General features: G+C 43.7%; 1 protein-coding gene across 4 annotated transcripts in view; it reads left to right on the plus strand.

Annotated features, from left to right (window-relative positions):
- The window catches only part of CTNND2 (catenin delta 2), a 901368-nt gene that overhangs the window by 360379 nt on the left and 525359 nt on the right, over positions 1-15630 (plus strand). The window lies entirely within an intron of this gene.

The following is a 15630-nucleotide window of genomic DNA, read 5'->3' on the forward strand; positions in this document are numbered from 1 at the left end:
ACTAGAGCGTGGGGTGTTTGGGGTACTTTGAAAAACATTTTATACCGTATTGTAGGCCGGTTCTTGGACAAGGTAATATAGTTTAGCGAAATCATTTTATTAGAATTCCTGTTGCATCTTAAATCAGTATAAATTAACTAATGTTCCATTAGAAGTAAATGCAATTTTACTATTATTATTATTATTATTATTATTACTATTATTAACTTCAGTAACGAAAGAAGAGAATCAGTTGTCACAGAAGTCTTCGAGGAAAAGCCAGCTTATGAGTTTCTTAGAATCTTTAGTTCACGAACACGTCCCCATACTTCAACTCACTTTATTCTGATAATGACCTTCTAAACAGGGAGGTCTTGCTTCCATTTTTGCACAAGGAGCCTGAGACTCATATTTTAAATGGTTGTTAGAACCCGTGAGGATCTCTGCCTCCTATTCTATGAAATGCACTGTTACCCTGCCAAAAACTGGGGAAACTTTGGATGTCCACGGTTATATGCAAAAACCTTGGGATTTTCAGTTTTTCCAAAGATGATCAGTACTCATCGAATTAACTAAGGAAAATGAACTGGTTTGCAGACTGGAAACAATGGGAGGCAAAGGCTGTTTTTGCACTCCTGCATTTGCGAAAAAAGGGTGGCATTGATTTGGAGCACAGTGTAAGGGAGAGGCCTGTTTGGGTAAAAATGATCCTGTAAAATTCACTGTTGTGCAGAAGCCAGCATGCTGTGAATGCTTTCCTTCTTGGTCCCAGTGTGAATTCCTGGATGTCTCTGTAATGATGTGCAAACCTCCTGTCCCTACAGTCCAGACTGCTAACCCCACCTCAAATGGAGGTGCCAGGCCCAGGAATATCATCCCTCAGGAGCTTGTTAGACCCAGAGAGTCAAATCTGGGGTAATGTGAACACACAGCCGAGTGTGAGCGAAGTTGCCATCGGTAACACTAATATCTCCATGAAGCCAAAGTAGAGGAACTGCCTTAGGAGAGGGTGTGGCGGTGGGAAGGGGAGGTCTTTGCACAGTAGAGGAAGTTCAAGGCCACCGGGGAGAGGGGAGTTGTGTTGGGTGTCAAGGCTTAACTGTAAAGGTGCTTCTCGGCCTCCTGGCTCCTCCTAGACCTCTGAGATGCGGTCAAGGCCAAAGAGTGCTCACCACCTTCGGAGCCACTGGCTTTTACCCATGATTCCTGATGGATCTGCCAGGAAAACGTGTTTTCCCTGGGGTAGCTATAGGCCACCGAGTCCTACCCCAGGTGGAAGGAATCACTGAAGCCAAGTCCCCCTAGAACCCACCCTGAGCATGATTTATCTTATTAGGCCATTAACTGATGACTCAGAAATATGAGCGCTCCCTATCATGTGTTTCCTATTAAAGATGCTTGTCTATCTAGGTATTAAAAGTCTTACATTTGATGCAAAAATTAATGTAATTCAATATTTTAGAAAAGATAGGTGACCTATTATGCATGTGAACGTGAGCTCTTTTTGACTCCTCTTAGCTCCAAGTGTCTTTGTGAACTTGGATTTCCGCCTTTCCTCTTCTCAGCCCCCTGGGGCTGCCACTTCTTGTAAACACTAGTGGCTGGTGTTAAAGTTTCTACTAATTGCCTTATCATTTCATAAAGAGGCATTAATTGCTAACATAATTTCCTCTTTTCCTCTGAATTACATACTCCTTTTGTGCGAAATGACTACTTCAAAAGCTTTTCCATCCCCCTTCTTCTTCTTTTTTTTTTTTTTTCCCATCAGTGGAGAAAAAAGCAAACCTTGCGGGGCTGGAGGATATCTTTCGCTTCAGCCTCAGATTCTTTCTTGATAACCTAAAAATTTATTTTGTGAAATATTACTTGTAGTTTTATTTCTTGAGCTAGATATTCATTTTCCTCAAGCCCCTTCTTGATTTTCTTTTGTTTTGTGAGACTCTAGAAATTATTTGGAATGATAGAATGAAATATTTTTATACAGTACTTTTCTTCCTGTTCATTTCACCAATTTCATCCCATTTTTTAAATTGTTCTGTCCTTTATAGACTACTCACTTCACCTCACATATGCGCCTAGAACACACATGGTGTGCCACACAACACACAAACACACACACACACACCCCACACCAGTAATCTCCATAGACTCTACAGGCAAGGAATATGCATTTTCAGTATCTCGGAAGGTGGATTCTCTATAGTAGATGCTTAGTAACTTAATAAAAGTTTGGTGTATAGATCAAAGTTCTATAAATCTTTTTGATTTTAAAAGAGTCTTTTGAAATTTAAAAATTGGAATTGTCTTGTTGAATGCTATCCCCAAAATAGTTGGAGATTAAAAATCTTGTTTTTCTAATAAATGCGTATCTTTCGGGTTGGGTTCCCTGGGAGGCTGACTCCAGTATGAAGGGTAACATGGAAGAGGCGTACTGGGGGAGCTGCTGGTGTCCGGGCTGCAGGGGGCAAGGGAAAGGTGGGGAAGGGAAGGAAAAAGAACTGGGCAGATGGAGAAGTTGGCTGTGGTACAGCCACATCCAAGGCCCTGATCAGCCTAGGGGGGAGCTGTAGGGCTTACTTGGGGCAAGAGGGCTGAACCGTAGATCCCCGTGGTCAGCCAGCCAGGGGACGCAGAAAGGAAGAGAGCTGGACTGCAGTTGGACTCCCACTGGGGGGCAGTTGAACTCCCACTGGGGCGGGGGGGGCCCGACAGTGGAGCGCGATCTGGCAGCTACTTTCCCAGCAGCTGGGAGAGTAGAACAGGTCCTTCCTACAGGGCATCTGGGCAGAGCACTGGGGAACCTACTACAGTCAGTTCTGTTTGACAGTAATGTCACTGGTTTATTTAGCAGACAAGCCAAATCAGTGACCAAAATCACCATTAAATGATACTGGTTGTAATCTTTGGTGAAAACAACAGAATATTTCTATGTTCAATAAGTCAACTGTGTAAAATATTCATAGGAAAAAAAGACTGGAAAAGCACATCTCAAAATGATAAATGTCGGGGCACCTGGCTGGCCCACTTAGGAGGGCATGCAACTCTTGGTCTTGAGGTCATGTTCGAGCTCCATGTTGGGTGTAGAAATTGCTTTTTAAAAATGGCTAAACTGATGAGTGTTGTCTTCGTTTGGTTTTTATTTTATTCTTTTTTTTTCTGGGTTATCTCAGTTTAATAATTAATATTTACTACTTGATGGTAAAAAAGAATCCACCATAACCATGGCTCACCCTGACTGTTTGAGTTCACTCTGTTGGCCCTCACTTCCCCTTCCCTACCCACCTAGATTTGATGAGTTTATTTAGTCCCCCTCTTGTTGCCTTTGTTCCTACACTGCTGCCAGGGCCCTACTCCCATTTTCCGTGGCCAGCCTTGCTCTTTTGGACACAGTTCTGTCATCCATCCTAGACCGAGCCCCCCTGGATTGATCCCTTTTTGTAAAAGTAGAACGTACTGTTCCAACAAGGTACCAATGTTTTCCATCCCTTCTCCTCCTCCGGCTGGAGTAAGCCAGTAATGATGGTTATGTCTGCAGGATATTATTTTCATTGTTTGCAGGAGAGAAAGCCATGCATTATATTGTCTGTAGACTAATTTATCTTAAAGTGACTTCAGTGTAAGCAGGGTGCTGATTGTGTGTGTTTGCAAGTTAACTTAGTTTTTCACCCTAGGTTTGGGTAATTAGCAATTAAGAACCCCAATCAGGAGTGCCTAATCTAGGAATGGTCAGTCACCAGGCCCTCCAAATATGGATACCAAATATGGGTACCATAATAATGGATTTTGCTGATAGAAAAGGGGTGCTGGAGACAGGTAGTCATGGATGAGATGAGGAAGGTCAAAATACACATGCTACCACTTTGTGCCGGGGGTGTCAGATTCTGGAAAACTGTTCACTGTAGACCTTGGAATGCAGGGCTCAGGGCTCAGGGCTTGAGATCTGAAGCCCTGTGGATCCCACACTTCCCCAGCTCCTGAGGATTCGGTCTCTTGGGCTCATTTGGACAATGGCCATCTCTGCCACAGGAATGCTGCTGTGTCAGTCTTGCAGTGAATCTCTCTCTCCTGGGAAGTGGTGACCCCCAGGCCTGAAAGCAAAGAAGGGGATACTCCCCCAAGCCACAGACACAGGCTTTGTGACTTCTGTGTCTCCTGGGCAACTGATGCTTGAATATGAGGCCAAATTGGGTCTAAAACTGGATTACCTTAAACCATGTGAGATGTGTGGCAACAGGATTATTTATCTCGCACCCATTTCTAAACGCCTGATACTGATATTGATCAAAAGAATCCTTCAGTCTTTCAACTGGTATAGATAGCACGTCTTTAAGATATTACGAGCCATTCTAGAATTCCCATCTCACGTGTCCTTCCAAGCTGGAATCGTGCCCACTGCTTTGATAAAGAAAACTTTGTGGTGGGCACTCAGGAAGTTAAAACTAAAAGAACTATTGTAGTCTAGGAGAATCTAGGATGCCCATTTAGTAGAAACATTTTGGTATCTAAAACTAAGGGGACCCCAAGGTGCAGTGTAGCTTAGAGTTTAACTTTAAAAAGGAGAATTACAGCAGATAGTGTGTAATTTTCAAGATAAATTACTATTTCTAAATAATATAGGATTGATGGAGTTATCAGAACAAAAGGATTTTGATAATTATGTTCTAGATACCTAAGTGCATATTGTTCTGGGCGCTTTTAAAGACAATAAACCAAAGCCAGATCTTTCAAATCTGCAATTTTAGATTGTTTGAAAATACCATTAATCTCTTTACCACCCTTTTTTATGAAAATATTTCTGAATCTATTTGAAATTTTGCTCTGAATAAAGCTGGAGCTATCTGCATAATCTTGGGTTAACTCAGAAGTCCCCATTCATATTCATGGTTTTGCTAAAGATCTGGTAAATCCATTGCATGCTTAGTATTTAGGAGACTACAAAACCGGCTTCCAAACTAAGCTTTATTTGATTATGCTCCCGTGAGGATATTGCTTTTTATTGAAGCATTTTTTCTCTGTAAGTTTCTCTTGAGCACCAAGGCAGAGTTAAAAATAGATCAGAGTTGGCTGGAATTATGTAGAACCATAGTGTATATTTTTTATTTATGAACTATAGAAGAATTTCCCTTCTTTTTTATCTCCTTTTTTTAAAATATCTACAAATGAAATGCACTTCATTGAAAGAAGACTTTGGCCTTTACAGAGCATTTGTTTTTTTTAACAGAAATGAGATAGTTTGCTAGCATTCTCAAATGTAACGATATCTCCTTTAAAAAAAAAAAAAATCTGTTTTTACACACCTGATAGAATATTCAGGCTAAGCATCATTCCCTCCTTTGATGGTGTGTTCATAATTAACATTCCCACTTTCACTTGGAAAGGCCCTAGAATGGAAATGAATGGAAACAAGTCAAGCCTTGATTTCCGTCTGCTTTGGGACGCAGAGAGGCAACCCTTCCTTCTCCAGATCTCTCAGCCGGTGACTGCAGATATGGCCAGGCATCCTTCCTTCTTTTCTGCATCGCCATTTACAGCAAGCACCTCTCTGCCCAGATTAGCAGAGGGCGAGCCTGAGGTTTCTCTTCTCAAATGCTTTCATCCCTTCTCTGATGTTGATGTCAGCACAGGTCTGCTGCCTCCCTCTTGTCCGAGGATCAGAAACCCAGTTGTGTCTCCGGAAGCCAAAGGCATACTCTACGTAGTGATAGAGTTGTGATGTAGTTTTGGAATGTAGGTGAGGTTTGGTGGGTAAGGTCCAGAGGCCCAGAGCCGACGGCCAAGAACGAATTCTTGAGGCGTCTTTGGTGCTAAACGGTGGTTTTATTAAAGCACAGGGGCAAGACCTGTGGGCAGAAAGAGCAACAAAGCGGTTGTGAGGAGCAATTGAGTATATATGATGGGGGCGGGGGAGGTTAAGGACAAAGGGAGGTGTCCAAGAGGACTTGCATAAGGAAAACCCTCGGGATCCTGGAGGCCTTGCCGTTATCAAGCTGGGGTTGGTTTTCCCTGTAGCAAAACCCTAACGTGAAGAAGGTTCCCCGGAAGAACGTCACACACATCCCACCCAGGAGCTGGGGGAATGGGGAGGTCGCAGGGAGTCAGCATGTACTTTGTCCTCGGCTAGCCTTCTGCTAGCTCTGTCCAGCTATACACTGGTGCCAAACCCTAGGACCCTACAGGAAGTGAGCATGGACGTACCTGCTGGATAGGAGATGACACTCAGATGTGGCAGGCATTGCCTTCTGTCAGTCCTGATCTGCCCTGAGACTGGTGGGGCCATGAGGACCCTTCTTATCATCAGCGGGGAGGTGGCCTCGTGTGGCTGCTAGCGTCAGCAGAGTCAATTACTTTGACTTTCTAAAATCTCCAAACGTGGAGGACTAACTCCTGAATGTACTGAATCAGAAATTTCATTTTTCAAATGAACTATTGGGAATAACAACTCCGCATTTCTTGGGTTGCTGTGTTTCCCCTGATGAACCCAAAGTAAGTATACAGATGGAAAGCTGGCAAATCACTCTGTAAGAGCAAGGCTTTGAGACTCGGAGAATAATCTGCGCGTTGCAGAAAGCCTTTGTGCATACAGCCCAAGGCAGGCTGGGCTTGAATTTATCAGGGATGCCTCCTTGATGGATGATGTTGTCATTTGACACCGAGTACAGTTGCAGGAGTAACAATACATCCATTCTTCCTGAGCCCTGGATGAGATGCCTGGGTTTAGAGACCAATTGTGAAAATGATAGTGATTGATAAGTCCCCTGGGAGCTATTACATGTGCCTTTCTTTGTATGTATGCCCCCAGTGAGTGGGGTTTTTTTTTTTTATTCTTTTTTTTAAAGATTTTATTTATTTATTTGTCAGAGAGAGAGAGAGAGAGCGCACAAGCAGGTAGAATGGCAGGCAGAGGCAGAGAGAGAGAGAAGAAGGCTTCCTGCTGAGCAGGGAGCCCAACGTGGGACTCGATTCCAGAATCCTGGGATCATGACCTGAGCTGAAGGCAGTGGCTTAACTGACTGAGCCACCCAGGCATCCCTGAGTTGTTTTTTTTTTTTTTTAACCATTATCTGTTAATATTACTATGTTATGATATTATCCTAGTTTGTTTACTTTTAGAGAATTCTGTTGGTAACCACGTCATAAACTGTGGTGACTATCTACACGACGCCCTAGGGCACCTGTTAGGAAGACATTCCTAATGCAAATGTTGAGTGTGTGTTTCTGTGTCCACTGTTCCCCTAACTGCCTCAGGAAACACAAAGCATAAGGTCATCCTCTCTTGTTTAAGAGAATACAGTGAGATTTAGAAGACAAGCTTACATGATATGTTAAACAGGGGGACGTGGTGGCTTAGAAGAATGTCATCCAGTGACAGAGTTCTTGATGACAAACTATAACTAACGGAACACATTAGAATGTCCCACAGATGCATAGTGGAGTATCGTAGAAGGAGGTGTTGGTGGAATGGCCCCTGACTCCATCAGAGTTCCTACTGATTTTAAGTGAAACATGCAATAAATAAGGAAGGTCATCTTTAGAACCTGCAGATTTAGGGTATTAGCTGAAGTAAGACAAGTTCAGAAAGACCTTAGAGGTGGGTGGGAAGGAGGGTGAGAGCCAAGGACAGGAACCAAGGCCATACTTGCAGGCATTCTTTTCAATTTTAGTCGAGGCTGGGCAGGTGTACCATTGTGAGTGGTAGCCGGCCGCCTGTGCCTTGTGTGTGTCTCTCAGTCCATCCCATAGCCAGCACTGATGACAGACCTGGGGCAGATGGGGGAGTCCGGTAGGTTCGTGTCTAAGAACATGACCTCTGGCACCAGGCTGCCTGAGCTCCAGCCCAAGCTCTGCCCTCTACAACCTAATGACGGGAGCATAACGTTCTACCTCTGGGTGCACTAGTTGTCTTCTTTCTTTTATTCTATTGTGGGAAGATAGACATAACTAAAACTTGCCACGCAAACATGTTAGAGAGTACAATTCAGTTTCATTAAGTACACTCACACCCTTCTCCATTTCTAGAACATTCTCATCCTTTAAAACTGAAGCTCTGTGCCCATTACATAACAATTCCCTATTCTGCTCTCCCCTAGCCTTAGTAATCTCTATTCTACTTTCAATCTCTATGAATTTGACTCTTCTAGGTACCTCATGTAAATGGAATTATATATCTGTCTTTCTGTGACTTACTTATTTCATTTAACATGATTTCTTCAAGGTTCACCCATGGTTGTAGCATATATCAGAATAGCATTCCTTTTTCAGGCTGAATAATATTCCATTCCCTGAAAAGACCACATTTTGTTTATCTGGCCACCTGTTGATGAATGTTTGCATTGTTTCTACCTATTGGCTACTGTGAATAACTTAGTCTCCATGAACATAGGTGTACAAGTATCGGTTTGAGTCTCTGCACTCCTTTTTTTTGTTGTTCTTTTTATTTGAGTATACCTACAAGTGGCAATTGCTAGTTCAAATGGTATTTCTTTTTCTAAAAAGATTCATGTTTCGAGAGAGACAGAGAGTGAGCCTGGGGAAAGGGACAGGGACGATCTCACGACCTGGAGATCACAACCTGGCCTAAACCAAGAGTCAGTCGCCCCACCAGCAATGCCACCGAAGCGCCTCTCAAATGGTATTTCTGTGTGTACCTTTGTACCTTAGTTTTCTTATGGATGAAACAGGGATGACCATAGTTCCTGAGGAGCAGAGCTGTTTTTGAGGACTCAGCTCTAGCGTGTATGAAGGGGGAGCTCTGTTCGGAGAGCATGGTGTATGGCGAGCTAGAGGGAGTACGGCTGGTTGATTTCACCGGAAGGCACAGCCTTTTGCAGCCTGTGTGCCAATTGCCCAGAGCGGCGTCTGACCGTCAGGCCTTTTCCCACCCAAGCAGCAGGCAGCTGCTGGTCGCTCTGGACAAGTCTTTGGAGACACACGCAGCTCGTGACCGTACTGCTGTCCCTCCAGCTCTTGATCTTTCTGGTCCCTCATAGTGAGGTGACAGAATTTGGGGTGACCTTTTCTACAAAGCCTGGGATCTTAAATCAAAATTTTCAAGCTGAACCTCTTCCTAAATTCTTGGGGAAAATCAAATACAATGTAGGTTTTTAATTTGAAAATCTTTCTCCCCAGTTCAAAAAGACAGGGAATCCATTTGTGCTGTGTGTCGATTTCACTCCGAAATATCGCACGTGTCGGCAGGAGCCACCTGGCGCCGGGGGAGATCTGGAGAGGCAGTTTCCGGCTGGTAATTCAGCAGTCACTGAGAAGCGATCATCCGGTAAACAACTCACATTGGTAATTGTGCTCTAAGTGCTACAACTTGGGCCGAGTTTGAAAAATCTCCTTTGATACACCATTCTATCTTGTAGATGTTTGACTGTAACTAAAAAGCATGAAGGTCGTCACTGTCACTAATGTATCTCTCACAAGGAAGTTGGGACCATCAGTGGGTTCCTCAGTCTCCCTGGGCAAAGGTCATCTTACGATAAGCACAGAAACCACTTCTAGCTTCATTAGACATCCTGCTTTTTTCTAGATTACAATCAGTTACATATCCTGTTTAAACCCTGTGTCAAATAATATCATTTAGAGAATTCTCGGCATTGTCAGCCACGGATCAAGGAACACAGCCTAGAGAGGATGTAGGCAAAAAGACAACCATGGCCGTCTTGCTTGTTTGTTCCTCTGCTCCCTTCACAGGACGGGAAACAGAGATAGGTTTGCAAAATGAATTGATTCTGCACACATAATTTGATGTACGATTCAAGTTCTAGTGTGTATTGCCATCAGAGAATGTCTGTGCTATGTTTATTATGTTATGGGCAATAATTTTGCTCAAGTGTGTAGCTGCTTTGTTGAGAAAAGAACCCCCCCCCCCCAACCTGGGAGAGAAACTTAAGAAAACAGACAGAAGCTATACTCCCCACCCCCCAGCTACCCCCAATTCACCTCTAGGACCAGTCTGCCTAAAATTGCCTAAAATCCTCTGGAGAGGGCTTTGTAGAAGAGACACTTGTGCCCAGGATTCTCCACACCTGCCACAGCACTGTTGGCTCCCCACCAACCCAGCCTTACTAAAGCCTCAAGGACTGTAGGGTCATTTCGCTGGTCCTTCTAGACCCAGAACAACAATAAAAACCCTCTGTTTGCTGAGGCTTGAAATTCTGTGAGCCAGAGAACAAAAGCTTTGCATTCCACAGCTCACAGCAAGAATACTTTTTGTTTAATGCCTTAGCGTGTTTGGGTGGAAATCTGGGTGGAATAAGTCAAAAAAAGCATTAAAATGACTTGGTTTTGTTAGAAGGTGAAAGGGCAGGCGTTGTGACTGAGTTCCTGAACTAGTAGCGGGTCAGGCAGAGGGACTGTGGGAAGGTGAGGACCCTGACCGGGGTTCGTGCAGGGCGGGATGCCAGGGCAGGGAAGGGGTTAGAGTTCGGAATCTCTAACGGGGCTTTTCAGCTTCTCCTGTCTGTCATCTTTGCTTTATCTGAGACAGTTACCAAAGGAGCTAGCCCTCCACTGATTTAAAGTCTCTGCCTGTCGTGATTGATGAGGATCACTTTTTAAACATGGCTGACCTTGTATAACCAGGGCATTAATTTGCTGGAGAATCACTGTGACAATAACAGAGATGAAAGCCCCCGGACTCTGGGGCATGGGTGTAGGCCTGGCCTGTGTGCAGCCGGTGAGCCTGGTGAAAAGGGACATGCTCAGCGCAGGCGATCTGGACCCTCCGTTCACAACAAGGGGAGGCAGTGTGTGCCGACCTTGTCCAAGGACAGCCGATCTAGAGCTGAGTCCGTGGTCCTAGCCATGGGAAAGTGGGTAGGATTTGGGTAAGTGAAGAGGAAACATTCCAGCCGGATAGTGGAGAGAAAGGGGGAGGGGGAGGAGGAAGGAGCCTACAGACAGACAGACGGAGAAAGAGAGGGAGAGAGGAGAGAAAGAGGCAGATGGAGAGACAGAGAGCAGGTGCGGGTTGGCCATGGAGGTGGAGAGAGTGTGTAGCCCACCGAGGCGGGACGCCTTCTACACACTGGATCTTTTCAGACACCAGAGAATGGACCCGTCCATTCTTCTCATTACAGCCCCTTGGTAGATGGCCTGGAATTGTCACTGGTTCCTCTCTCAAGATATGTGGATTTGTAGTCTGCGGTTCTCGGCACCCGAACCACAAAATCTGTGAATGGCTGAGAAATGCCCTTTTGTAGGTTTGGAATTACCTTGAAATAGAGTGTTAAAATAGAAATAGTGGGTTGAAATATCCTGTGTTGGGTAGTAAGGGTAAGGATCATTAATTGTTGAGGGATTGATGGTTATATAATTATATCTCCAAGATATACTCTATACATTTATGTCTACTGGGAAATTATTTTTCAAAGGCATAGAAACAACTCCAAATAGAAACCATAAATAAGCCCCTTAAAAAACAATCTTACGTGATTTGAAATTAACACCATTCAGATACTGTAGAATGATTTGCTTTAGAGCTAGGGCAAATTTGGGGGAAAACGTGTGTCATCCTTCATAATTGTGTTGTCTGTTTACTTTTGAACAGAACTAGCATTTGTGGATTAAGTGAAATTAGTACCAGTTGTGTTTTTTGAAGCTACATGTTCATAGCAAGTGACATGCCGGTCACTGCGTATCATCAATCCTGATAGCGCCACTGTAACTTCCTCATATCAGAGAGGTTGGACCATGTACCTTGAAAATGTCATAGCTTTTCCACAGAAACTTGATTTTTAAAGTAATTAAAATGTATGTGCATTTCTCTACATTACAATAGTATTTATTGCGTTCTTATGCTGAGAAATTTCTGCCTGCACCTTTATCATCCAAGAGTGGTGCCTGTGCCTGTGTCTGTGGAGAAACAGGATATAATTAGTCCTGGATAATGCCATCTGATACCTGCTCTGACTCTGTCGGCCATCTTGTCACAAGTAGGTGGTGGCGGGAATCATCTGGAAGTACGGGTTAATGGTATCTTTAGACTGCATGAGAATCTCATTCACACGGAGAAGGACTTGGCCGGCTGCAGGGAATCCTCGTGGTGAGTGCTGATTTGATATGGTCTCCCTGCAGACAGAGCCTGGATAGAATGTTGAATTCTAAGATGGAGAAGAGAGTTGATTGTAGTCTGTGGCAAGTGCTTCCAGAGGGTGATGCTAGCAAAACACCAGATTATAATGATGGTTATTATTGGAAACTGGGGGTTTTATAATTGGAAGTCACTGACAGGTTTCAGAAGAAAATGAATTCCTGGATATGAGGTGACTTATCCAAAATTATGAAGTCAAGACTCTACAGATGAATTCCTAGAACTTCCTACCCAGAGCCCTTTCTCTCCAACCACATAGTTTGGAGATGGAGTAATAAATTATACCTCCCTCAGTCTGTCATGCAAATTTTATAATCTTTATTCCAACACACACAGAATCAAAACTCTGTTTGAATGACAATGATAAAGAGACGACTTTCTTTAACATTTACCTATCCATTTAATATTTAATTTTTTTTTTTTAATTTTCACAGTCTTGATGCCAGTATTATGAGCCAGCAGTACACTCACCTTAACATTGCCATGTAAACTCATCTCATACAACTGGAAAGACTTCAGGTTATAGCAGCATCCTTTATACATGTAATCAGTTATCAGTATAGGGCAAAAAAGGAGACTTTATAAATTATTCTTATTGGGAGTGGATCCAGTGTCACTTGTCATTGTAATGGAATATGTCGCTTTCTTCATCATTCCCTAATGGATGTTTCACATTGGCTATGCGCCATTCATTCAGTGAGATCCATTGTATTTTCTGTCCCCAACACTATGCCCTGCCTCAGAAGGGATGCAACATGATCTTTGCCTCAGTGGAACTACAAAGCGAATGAATCATGACCAAAACTCATGTACAAAGTCCATTTACTGAATACCTAATTTCTTCCATAGACTGTCGCAACCAGATTACTGGTAATATGTGACCGGCTCCTTTGAAGAATGCTAAGGAAGTTCATAGTAAGTGTTGATTAAGTATGTGCTGAATGGTGAGACGCCTCGGCGGTGCAGTCGGTTAAGCATCTGATTCTTGGTTTCCGCTCAGATAGTGATCTCTGGGTCGTGAGGTCGAGTCCCGCGTCTAGCTCCACGCTCGGTTGGGAGTCTGCTTGAGATTCTCTCTCCCTCGGCCCCTCCTGTTCGTGCTCTGTCCCTCCCACTCTCTCTAAAATAAATAAATAAATCTTTAGAAGAAGAAGAAGATATGTGTCGAGTGGTGATGGTAGAGAGGATGATGATGGCCATGGACTGAGCATTTACTGTGAGTTAAGCACTGGGCTGAATGCCTGACCTGGATTCTTTCATTCGTCTTCAGGAAAACCCTTATTCCATTATAAGAATGACAGGGAAGAAACAGAGGCTTAGGTAGATTAAATAAATTGCTCAGGCATAATCACGGAAGGCTCAGTTAGAAAGAAGAGTCTTCTGGTAGGCAACGTGATGTTAAGATAGGATTTATTTGGCATTGAGATTCTGGGGGGGCATGCAGGACAAAGTTAAAAATACTGCGGGAAAGTAAATAACACTAAAAAATGTATGGCCATTTTAATTTTGAAAGAAAAGCCTTTGTCTCCTTTTTCTGGAAAGCCCAATTTTCCCTTGATATAAATATTTATTGTATTTCAAAGTGGCAGTAAGTACATCATCTGCTTGAGCATTCAAAGTAGCATACGTCTCCTTCTCCATGAATTGAAATAGAAAATACAGAAAATAGGAAAACAATGAAAATTACATTAAGTAAACTATAAACCAAATCGCACAACGTTATAATTCCTTTTCCTTTATTTCTTTGGGTTGATACAATCACACCGTTCCATGGTGAAATGCACATCGTTACCATCGTTAGCATTTCTCCTAGACAGAAATCCTGACTGCATTAAGTCTGTTTATCGCAGACTGCTAGGTGTTGAGCCCCGGCATATGGCGGATGAAATAGCACAGCTTCCCCCCCAGAGCGCTGAGGATCAGTGGAGATCAGGGCTGCCCATACGACCAGGGAAGTCCAGAGGCGTGGTGGCTGATGAGTTGGCACTGGATGAAGCCAGTCAAAACTACAAGGGCCACAATTTTAGGTCAGTCTACCCAGCATCAGCCAGGACTCAAAGGAAACTAAATGAGGCCTCCTAGAGTCCTCTGCGTGACAAGCTGCTGTGACTGAAATCACGGCCAGATGCTCAACTGTGGGCTTCTCAGAAACACCTGTTAAAGGGGCCCTGCTACCATGAGCTTGATCACGTTCATCTCACTCTGCCTCTGTGAATTTTGGGATCCCTGCTCGATGAGATGGTGGTTAAATCCAGCGTGATTTAGTTGTCCTGTGCAGGATTTATACTCACAGCTAGCATCGCCTGGCCCTTCTCTTTAATTTAGTTGATCCTAGGATTCAGTAGGGTCAGGGCCATGAGAATACTTGGAGTCAACAATTCTGATGTAGATTGGCCTACCAAATGGAATGCAGTGGGAGGCAAAGTGAGGACAGCCAGCACTAAGCTTTCTCAGAAAAGGTCCTCAGTCCACAGCCCCTCCTTACCTGTCAGGTCCCAGTTTTCCCAGGAAGAGGGGATTAAAGTTTATGTCTGTCTCACACTCCCTTCCTTCCTGTCTCCCTCCCGCCTTCCACGCATCCTCCCATCCACCCGTGCTTCCCTCCGGAAAACACCCGCTACATCCTTCCCTTGTGACTCACGGTGCTTATGTACTGGCGTGGGGAGACAGTAAACCAGTAAGCAAGGAAATAAAATCCAGGTAATTTCAAACACTGTCTTGTGTCTAACCTCTGAAAGGACAGATGCAGAAGTCAAGGTGCCAGTGGTCTAGGAATGTAGCATTCTAAGATTTAACAGTGAAGCCAAAGAAAGGAGCCCACAAAAGGGAATGAAAAGTAAACCATTCGAGCCTTTAAGTCACAACTGCCAAGAAGAGAGGATTTCAGGACGGATCTGTCAGGCATGTTCAATACTGCTTTAAAGACGGACGATAAATCAGGACTGCTAACTGTTGGAAATGCTAACATGGAAGTCATTAGGACCTGGTCAAGATCAATTTCAGTGAGATGGGGAGCGTGGGAAAGGCCAAGAATGGACCACCTAAGGCAGTAGCGCCTTTTTGAAAAGTTTTGCTGTAAGAAGAAGCAGGAAATGGTTGCCATTAAGAATGGACAAATCATAGGGCACCTGGGTGGCTCAGTGGGTTAAAGCTTCTGACTTCGGCTCAGGTCATGATCCCAGGGTCCTGGGATCGAGCCCCACGTCAGACTCTCTGTTCAGCAGGGAGCCTGCTTCCTCCTCTCTCTCTGCCTGCCTCTCTGCCTACTTGTGATCTCTGTCTGTCAAATAAATGAACAAAATCTTTAAAAAAAAAAAAAAGAATGGACAAATCAAACGTGTGGTCTATCAGATTATGCTGAGCTGAATTCTTTCTCCACTGTTTATGAACCTTGTTGCAATGGCCTAATTGCCTAGACTGACCCAGCCTCAGCGACTTCATCCACACAATGATTTTAATAAGCCCTATTAAGGAAGGATGCAGGGAACTAAATATCTTCTTTTTTTTTTTTTTTGAAGATTTTTTTTGAAGATTTTCTTTATTTGACAGAGAGA

This window comes from Mustela erminea, chromosome 3 (genome assembly GCF_009829155.1).
Source record: "Mustela erminea isolate mMusErm1 chromosome 3, mMusErm1.Pri, whole genome shotgun sequence".
NCBI lineage: Eukaryota > Metazoa > Chordata > Mammalia > Carnivora > Mustelidae > Mustela > Mustela erminea.